Source organism: Camelus bactrianus, chromosome X (assembly GCF_048773025.1).
Source record: "Camelus bactrianus isolate YW-2024 breed Bactrian camel chromosome X, ASM4877302v1, whole genome shotgun sequence".
NCBI lineage: Eukaryota > Metazoa > Chordata > Mammalia > Artiodactyla > Camelidae > Camelus > Camelus bactrianus.
Window position 1 is genome coordinate 81,055,974 of NC_133575.1, and position 10,650 is coordinate 81,066,623.

At 36.8% G+C, this 10,650-nt stretch overlaps 1 non-coding gene across 1 annotated transcript; it reads left to right on the top strand.

Moving 5' to 3' along the window:
- Positions 1-705: 705 nt before the first annotated feature.
- On the top strand, positions 706-868 carry LOC123614740 (U1 spliceosomal RNA). Its single transcript, XR_006722209.1, has one exon. It is a non-coding gene; the product is annotated as a U1 spliceosomal RNA (small nuclear RNA).
- Positions 869-10,650: the final 9,782 nt, after the last annotated feature.

Sequence of the window (10,650 nt, forward strand, 5' to 3'; positions counted from 1 at the left end):
CATTTCTAAATAATTTGCTTTGTGGATACTCTTAGATATATTTCAAAATATTTACATGAATTTGGAAAACAGTAAAAAAAAATAAAATCCGAAGGAAGAAAAATGTTCCACTAATCCCTGATAAGATATCATCATTTTAATATTCTCATTAATCATGTGCATAATATGACACTGGGTTGTCTTTTAATCATATAACATTTAATCCTTTTGCTATAACTCCGCTCCACATTGTGATTCATTCTTTACAGATGAGGAAACTGAGCTTCAAATTTCAGGCCTGCCTGGGACTAAAGCATTTGTGTGGACTTCCCTGCCTTGTGATTTCAATAAGTCCTGACAAGGACCCTATGGGGAAGAGATCCTCACTTCCTGAATGGTGAACTTGAGGCTTGGGACCTTAAGGTCACACGCTGCCCCATGTCATGCTCCTACTCCTTGGCTAATTCCGGACTGGAACCCATGTCTTCTGAACCTGAAACTGTTACTTTTCCTCCTGATTCACTCAGCTTTGCCTTAGTTATGGGTACAGGTATACCTTGGAAATATTGTAAGTTTCGTTGCAGACCAGTGCAATATAGCAAATATCATAATAACGTGAGTCACATGAATTTTTTGGTTTCTCAGTGCAAATAAAAGTTATGTTTACACTATACCATAGTCTATTAAGTGTGTAATAGCATTATGTCTTAAAAATGTACAAACCCCATACTTACCTGGCAGGGGAGATAGCATGATCATGAAGGTGGTTTTCCCAGGGCAAGGCTCATCCATTGCACTCTGGATGTGCTGACCCCTGCGATTTCCCCAAGTGTGAGAAACAACTGCATAATTTGTGGTAGTGGGGGAACTGTGTTTGAGCTTTCCCATAAAAAAATGTACAAACCTTGATTAAAAATACTTTATTGCTAAAAATTGCTAACAATTTTCTGAAACTTCAGTGAACCATAATCTTTTTTGCTGGTTCTTGTGTCAATTTTTATGGCTGCTGACTGATTAGTGTGGTGGTTGCTGAAGGTTGGGGTGGCTGTGACAATTTCTTAAAATAAGATAACAATGACATTTGTTGCATCAACCAACTCTTCCTTTCACAAATGATTCCTCCATAGCATGTGATGTTGTTTGATAACATTTTACCCACAGTAGAAGTTCACTCAAAATTGAGGTCTATCTTGTCAAAACCTGCCACTATTTTATCAAGTAAGTTTATGTAATATTCTAAATCCTTGATTGTCATTTCAACAATCTTCATAGCATCTTCCCCAGGAAGAGATTCTGTCTCAAGAAACAACTTTCTTTGCCCATCCATAAGAAGCAATTCCTCATCCATTAGTTTTGTCATGAGATTGCAGGAATTCAGTCACATCTTCAGGCTCCACCTCTAATTCTAGTTCTCTTGCAGTTACTTCCTCCACTGAAGTCCTGAACCTCTCAAAGTCACCCATGAAAGTTGGAATCAACTTCTTTCAAACTCCTGTTAGTGTTGACATTTTAACCTCTTCCAATGAATCAAGAATGTTCTTAATGGCATCTAGAATGGTAAATCCTTCCCAGGAGGTTTTTAATTTCTTTGCCCAGATCCATCAGAGGAATCACTATCTATGACAGTTATAGCCTTATAAAATGTATAACAACACTTGAATGTTGAAATTACTCCTTGATCTATGGGCTGCAGAATGGATGTAATGTTAGCAGGCATGAAAACATTTTTTAACATTTTTATTGAGTTATAGTCAGTTTACAATGTTGTGTCAATTTCCAGTGTAGAGCACAATTTTTCAGTTATACATGAACATACATATATTCATTTTCACATTCTTTTTCACTATGAGCTACCACAAGATCTTGTGTATATTTCCCTGTGCTATACAGTATAATCCTGTTTAGCTATTCTATATAATGAAAACATTAATCTTGCTATACATCTCTATCAGAGCTCTTGGGTGACCAGGTGCATTGTCAATGAGCAGTAGTACTTTGAAAGGGATTTTTTTTTTTTCTGAGCAATATGTCTCAACAGTGGGCATAGAACATTCAGTAAGCCATGTTGTAAACAGATGTGCTGTCATTTAGTCTTTGTTGCTCCATTTATGGAGTATGTGTAGAGTAGATTTAGCATAATTCTTAAAGACACTAGGACTTTTGGAATGGTAAATCAGTATTGGCTTCAACTTAAAGCTACAAGCAGCATTAGCCCTGAACAAGAGTCAGTCAGCCTGTTCTTTGAAGCTTTGAAGCCAAGCATTGACTTCTCCTCTCTGGCTGTGAAAGTCCTAGATAGCATCTTCTTCCAATATAAGGCTGTTATGTTTACATTGAAAAGTCTGTTATTTAGTGTAGCCACCTTTGCTAATGATCTTAGCTAGATTTTCTGCATAGCTTGTGACAGCTTCTACATAACCACTTGCTGCTTCACCTTGCACTTTGATGTTATGGAGACAGCTTCTTTCCTTCAACCCCGCATACCAACCTATTCTAGCTTGAAACTTTTCTTCTGCAGCATCCTCACCTCTTCATAGAATTGAAGAGAATTAGAGCCATGCTCTGGATTAACCTTTTGGCTCAAGGGAATGTTGTGGCTAGTTTCATCTTCTATCCAGACCACTAAAACTTTTCTCATATCAACAATAAGGTTGTTCTAAGATTGCAAAGATAATGAACTTGAAGAATGACTAACTCACTCTCTCCCATGAATACACCAAAAACTACATCTACATACAGAACAATTCATCCAGAATACCTACTGAACTTTGGCAGAGTATCTCTTACTTTGAAAATATAAGAATTCTCACAAAAATGGGTAGAATAGCCAAGACATGGAAGCAACCTAAATATTCATCAACAGATGACTGGATGAAGAAGTACTGGTATATCTACACAATGGAATACTACTCTGCCATAAAAAAGAATAAAATAATGCCATTTGCAACAATATGGATAGACCTGGAGAATGTCATTCTAAGTGAAGTAAGCCAGAAAGAAAAAGAAAAATATCACATGATATCAGTCATATGTGGAATCTAAAAAAAAGGACACAATGAATTCATCTACAAAACAGAAATAGACTCGCAGACTTAGTAAACAATCTTATGGCTGCTGGGGAAAGGGGTGGGAAGGGATAAATTCTGGAGTTTAAGATTTACAAATGTTAGCCACTGTATATAAAAATAGATTCTATAAAGTTTCTTCTGTGTAGCACAGGAACTATGTTCAATACCTTGTAATAACCTCTAATGGAAAAAATATGTAAACAAATATATGCATGACTGGAATATTGTGCTGTATACCAGAAATTGACACATTGTAACTGACTGTACTTCAATTATAAATAAATAAATAAATAAATAAATAAATAATTATTTTTTAAAGATCAGTGCAGGACCTGTCCCTGGGGAGGGAGTGGCAAAGAAGGAAAAGCACCCTTACCCTGGGAAGCCCCCTTTCCAGTGGGGAAAGTTAGCCGGGACAGAAAGGGAGCTTCAGATGCTCAGAGGAGAAAGCAGAATCCACTTGGCAGACAGAACTGAAAGAAACCAGCACAGAGGGTCCCTGTGATCCCTAGTCCAGACACAAGCCAGCAGTGTCAGGCTGGGACTGGCTGCTGGAGCTCAGGTTTCAGTGGATGAACCCAAGGAGAGGATGGAGAATACTGGGACTGACTGCCTAGAGGCAGCCTCAGGTGGCTGGAGTGTGGTACAGGCTGAAGCTGGGAGAGTGAAGATCAGGCTAGGTCTCTCCATAGAGAGCACCACTGTTGGTGCATGTGGGAGGAGAGGTGCAATGCAGTCTGGCCATAGCAGCTGTCTCCACTAGCCCAGAGGGCATTGCTTGGCACTATTGTTGGCACACATTCTCGCTAGAAGAGAGGTGGGATTCAGATGCAGCCATCTTCTTGGCTTGCTCTGGGGGGGCACAATCGCTGGTGCACAGCTCCTGGGCAGAGGTAGGGCTGAAACCTGAATCCATATTGATGGGTCCTGCAGCTTGGCAAGTGGGACTGAGACTTGATCCTAGCCCCAGGCAGAAGTGACTGGTTTGCTCCACTGGTGCCTTTGTGGACCTCTGCATCTGAGACAAATAAGTAGTGTTCTGGCACGTGAAGGGGCAGGTTTAGTGTTAACAGCAAGCCTGCATACTGTACATGGACACAGGGCTGGGAACTTGGCTGACTTTGTGGTGCATGATAAATCCAGGTGTGTGACTGCATCCTCACTGCAACAGGTCCTAGTGCTTGACATCAGCAGATCTGCTCTGATGGCTCTGCAGGCACAGAATCTGGGGGACACCAGAGCAGGTCACCAATATTCTCACAGTTGAGGCATGGATAAGGGCAGCATCAACAAAGTGTACTCTGTAAGCCTGCATAACAAGTGACAAACAACACCACAGAGGGCACTCACTGGTGGATATCTCCTGTGGAGGAATACTCAGTGGCACCTCTTCCAGTGGAAGCACTCCAATCCCACCTACTGCACACTGCAGTTCAGAAATGGGTCTGGAAGCCTCTATTCCAATAACAGGGAAACAGATCCAGAACCTGTCAGGGCTGTGACAACCACAGAGCAAAGAGGAAGCCCTACTCTACAACCAGGGCAAGCTCTGGTCACAACACCAACCACACACCCAATCAAGGGGATAATAGCCAACACACATGGAAGAAAAACTTGCCAATCATCTATACTAAAAACAACCTTCATGACAAAATTATTAGATGCACACAGACTATGCAGGAAAGCTCCCATTTTAAAATTTTTCTTGAAAAACAGCCCTTCAAGGCCACAGTAGATAACTGTTACTCCTAAATTTATAGAATCAGAGAAATATAAATAAATGAGAAAGCAGAGGAACCACTCTCAATTAAAAGAACAAGAGAAGTCCCCTGAAAGAATGAACAATAAAATAGACCCTGACAGTCTACTAGATCCTGACTTCAAAAAGGAGGTGATAACAACACTAAAGGAAATGAGAGAGACTATCAATAGAAATGCAGAATACTATAAAAGGAAATAGAAACTATAAAGAGGAGCCAATTAAAATCAGAAGACTCAATGGCTGATATCCAAGTACAGGAAGCATAGAAGATCCCAAACAAGATGAACCCAGATAGACCTATACCAAGACATATTGGCCAAAGTTAAAGATGAAGAAAAGATTCTAAAGGCAGCAACAGAAAAACAAAGAATTAGTTACAAGGGAATCCCCATAAGGCTTTCAGCTGATTTCTCTACACAAACACTGCTGGCCAGAGGGGAGTGGCAAGATATATTCAAAGCCCTGAATGAGAGAAATCTGCAACCTAGGATACTCTACCCAGCAAGATTATATTTTAGAATAGAAGGAGAAATAAAGAATCACAGTCAAGCAAAAGCTAGAAGAATTCAGCAGTACTAAACCTATTGTAAAAGAAATATTGAAAGGTCTTCTCTAAATAGAAAAGAAGGAGGAATCCATAGAAAATAGAAAACCACAATTGGAACTGTGATAACTATAATGAACAGCAAGAGAATAAACATGAAGATATAAGAGAGGAAATCAGAATCATAAAATGTGGGAGTGGGGAGGAAGAAAATGTAGATTTTTTTCTTTTTGTTTTTCTTAGGATGTGTTTGAGTCTATATGACTACCAGTCCAAAGCAAACAGATATAGTAATGAGTTAACATACTTGGAAAAACAAGGTAACCACAAATCAAAAGCATACAATAGAGTCACATACACACAAAAAAAAGAAACCAAGCTAATACAAAAAGAAAAAATCAAATCACAAAAAGAAAACTAAAGGAACAAAGAAGAAATACCAAATCAACTGGTAAACAAAGTTTGACATGGCAATAAACACACATCTATCAATAATTACCATAAATGTCAATGGACTAAATGCTCCAATCAAAAGACAGAGTGACAGATTGGGTAATAAAACAAAAGCCTACAATATGCTGCCTATTAGAGACCCACTTTAGGACACACATAGATTGAAAGTAAGAGGATGGAAAAAATATTTCATGCAAATGGAAATGACAAGAAAGCAGGAGTAGCAATATTCATATCAGACAAAATAGACTTTAAAACAAAGACTATAAAAAATAAAGAAGGACACTACATAATGATCAAAGGAGTAATACAAGAAGACAATATTACACTCATTAGCATATATGCACCCAATATAGGAGCACATAAATATATAAAAAAAATACTAACAGACATAAAGGGAGAAATTGATGGGAACACAATAATAGTAAGAGACTTTAACACCCAACTAACATCACTGGACAGATCTTCCAGACAGAACATCAATAAGGCAACAGAGATACTAAATGATGCAATAGAACAATAGGACTTGGTTGATATTTTTAGGACATTAGATCCCCCCAAAACAAAATGTATATTCTTTTCAAATGTGCATGGAACATTCTCTAAGATAGACTTTTGTGTCCAGATTCTCAGACACAAAAGAAGCCTCAACAAATGAAAGAGTATAGAAATTATTTCAAGCATCTTTTCTGACCACAGTGGAATGAAACTAGAAATCAACTATGTGAAAAATAAAACTCGAGAAAAAAAGTAACTGCTGGAGACTAAACAACATGCTACTAAAAAACCAATGGGTCAATGATGAAGTCAAAGAAGAAATTAAAAAATACCTTGAGACAAACAACAATGAAAACACAACCACACAAAATCTACTGGATGCAGCAAAAGCAGTCTTAAAAAGGAAGTTCACAGCAATTCAGGCCTTCCTCAAAAAAACAAGAACAACCTCAAAAAAACAATCCAGCCTAACACCTAAAAGAATTAGAAAAAGAAGAACAAACAAAACCTAAAGTCATCAGAAGGAAAGAAATAATAAAGATAAGGGAGGAGATAAATAAAATAGATATTTAAAAAACAGTAGGAAAAAACAATCAAACCAACAGCTGGTTTTTTGAAAGAGTAAACAAAATTGACAAACCTCTGGCCAGGCTCACCAAGAAGAAAAGAGAGAGAACACAAATAAAACAAAGTAAGAAAAGAAAATGGAGAAATTGCAACTGAACACCACAGATATTCAAAAAAACATAAGAGATTACTATGAACAACTATATGCAACACATTGGACAACTTAGAAGAAATAGACAAGTTTCTATAAACATACAGTCCACCAAAACTGAATCAAGAAGAAATAAATCACTTGAACAGACTGATCACTAGAAGTGAAATAGAATCAGCAATAAAAGATCTCTCTGCAAATGAAAGTCCAGGACCAGATGGATTCACTGGGGAATTCTATCAAACGCATAAGGAAGAGCTCATACCAATCCTTCTCAAACTCTTCCAAAAGATTGAAGAGGAGGTAATACTCCCAAACTCATTCTATGAAGCCACCATCACCCTGATACCAAAGCCAAAGACACTACCAAAAAGGAAAATTACAGGCCAATATCATTGATGAACATAGATGCAAAAATCCTCAACTAAATATTAGCAAACAGACTCCAACAACACCTGAAAAAGATTGTACATTATGATCAAGTTGGATCCATCTCAGGGACACAAAGATAGCTCAACATATGCAAATCAATCAATGTGATACACCACATCAATGAAAGAAAGGCCAAACATCATATGATCATCTCAATAGATGCAGAAAAAGCATTTGACAAAATTCAATACCCACTTATGGTTAAGAACTCTTACCAAAGTGAGTATAGAGGGAACATGTCTCAACAAAATAAAAGCTATTTATGACAAACCCACAGCCAGCATCATACTCAATGGTGAAAAGTTAAAAGCCTTCCCACTATAATCTGGAACAAGACAAGGGTGCCCACTGTCACCACTTTAATTCAGCATATTATTGGAAGCCTAGCCATCACAATCAGGCAAGAAAAAGAAACAAAAGGGATCCAAATTAGAAGAGAAGAGGTAAAACTGTCACTATATGCAAATGACATGATACTGTATATAGAAAACCCTAAAAGCTTCACACAAAAAGTACTAGAGCTGATAAAAGAATTTGGCAAGGTAGCAGGATATAAGGTTAACATACAGAAATCAGTTGCATTTCTTTACATTAACAATGAACTATCAGAAGAAGACAGTAAAGAAACAATCCCTTTTAAAATCGCATCCAAAAAAATTAAATACTTAGAAAAAATCTGACCAAGTAGGTGAAAGATTTATATGTGAAGAACTACAAAACACTGATTAAGGAAATTAAAGATGACTTAAAGAAATGGAAAGATAACCCATACTCTTGGATTGGAAGAATTAATATTGTTAAAATGGCCATAGTACCCAAAACAATTGACAGATTTAATGCGATCCCTATCAAATTACCCAGGACATTTTAATAGAACTAGAACAAATACTACTCAGCCATAAAAAAGAAAGAAATAATGCCATCTGCAGCAACATGGATGCACCTGGAGATCTTCATTCTAAGTGAAGTAAGCCAGAAAGAGAAAGAAAATTGCCTTATGATCTCTCTTACATGTAGACTCTTTAAAAAAAATGACACAAATGAACTTATTTACAAAGCAGAGAGAGGCTCACAGACATAGAAAACAAATTTATGGTTACTAGGTTACTAAGTGGGGAAAGGGGTAGAGGAATAAATTGGGAGCTCAAGATCTCCAGATACTCACTATTGTATATAAAATAGAGAAACAACAAATTTCTCCTGTATAGCACAGGGAATTCAATATCTTGTAGTAACGTATAATGGAAAATATGAAAACGAATATATGTATGTATGTGTATGACTAAAACATTACACTGTAAACCAGAAATTGACACAACATTGTAAATTGACTATATTTCAATAAAAATTTAAAGAAAGACACATGAACCGCCCCCCATTGAAAAAAAAAAACGATAACTGTTTTGTTTTCTTATCCTTTCTATGTTCACTGGAGTAGCACTTTTCATTTCCTTCAAGAACTCTTCTTTTAAATTCACAGCTTCACTAACTGTGTGGTGCAAGAGGCCTAGATTTTGGTCTATCTCGCCTTTTAACGTGCCTTCCTCACTAAATTTAATCATTTCTAGCTTTTGATTTAAAGTGAGAGATGTGCTACTCTTTCTTTCACTTGAACATTTAGCGGCCATTGTATGGTTGTTAATTGGCCTGATTTCAATGTTGTTATGTCTCAGGGAATAGAGAGGTCCGAGCAGAGGGCGAGAGATTGGGGAATGGCCTGTCAGTGGAGTAGCATGAACATAGACAATATTTCTGGATTAAGTCCACCATCTTATGTGGGCAAGATTCATGGTGCCCCAAAACAATTACAATAGTAACATAAAAGATTGTCTATCACAGATCACCATAATAAATAAAATAATAATTAAAAATTTGAAATATTGTGAGAATTGCCAAAATGTGACATAGAGACACAAAGTGAGCAAATGCAGTTGGAAAAATGGTACTGATAGATTTGTTGACACAGGGGATTGCTATAAACATTCAGTTTGTAAAGAACATAATATCTGTGAAGCACAATAAAGTGAAGCTTCAAGTATGTCCATAATAGGAATTTGCACTCATTTTAAATAATGTGGAAAATAGATTCATGGTTGGAGGGAAAAATGCAAATAACAGGCAAACTACAAAACACTGGCAAACACAGTTAAACTATTTGGGTTACCTTACTGACATTTGAAAACTATGTGAAAGCTGGTTTCAACTTACAGTGATGATTTGAGACACTCTTTGTTTTTATTTCTATTGTTTTAAGCCATATTACTCAGATACCATTTTTTATCAGAGAAGGAAAACTATATATCATTTGTCAATAAAAATAAATTAACAATTTTAAGAATATCATTGACAAAATCTAGGAATAATATGTGTTTCTCAAAAAGGATTTGTTTTCTCTAAATTAAAGAGTTTAATTTTAAAGTATTGCAATTAAAATATGCTTTATTAGATGTTTGCCAATGGGTAACACAAGCTATACAAACTGAGGTCAAAATTAGGATGCCATCATTCATACTCATGGATACTTTGAACAAAACCCTTGAATCTCACTAAATTGATGATGCACCAAAACCCAGATTAAGTATTGTCCATTACTTCCTCAAAACAAATACAGTTGGATACAAAGCAATCTTTGCCCTCCCATCGAGAAAATCCATTTTCAGGAGCTAGGAAAAGAAATGATTTGGCAAAAGGCATGAGTACAGGGTGTTATTTTAAAGTGCAGAGGTGAATAGTCCCAGTGGAAGGGAAATTGACTTTGTACTGGTGAAAGAACAATGTACGCATCATACAGTATATTGAGCTCTTAATTGACTATGAGAAGAAAATGGTTGAAAACATCAAATACAACAATTGTCCCCTGTGGAAATCCCAGGTGTCTGTGATAGTGCCCTGTAAGAATATAAACAGCCACATCTCACTTAGTCTAACTTGATCCTTAGCCTTAACCGGCTGCCACATCTAGGATCTGCCTGTTGCCTCACTTCCTCACATGGAAACAGACCCTAGCCCTCGATATCATTACAATTGCATAAAGAAGAGTAAAATACTTAAGAACACATTTAACAAAGGAGGTAAAAGTCCTGTACAGTGCAAACAATAAGACGCTGATGAAAGAAATGAAGAAGACACAAATAAATGTAAAGATATTCCCTCTTCAAGGACTGGAATAATTAATATTGTTAAAATAACCATAATA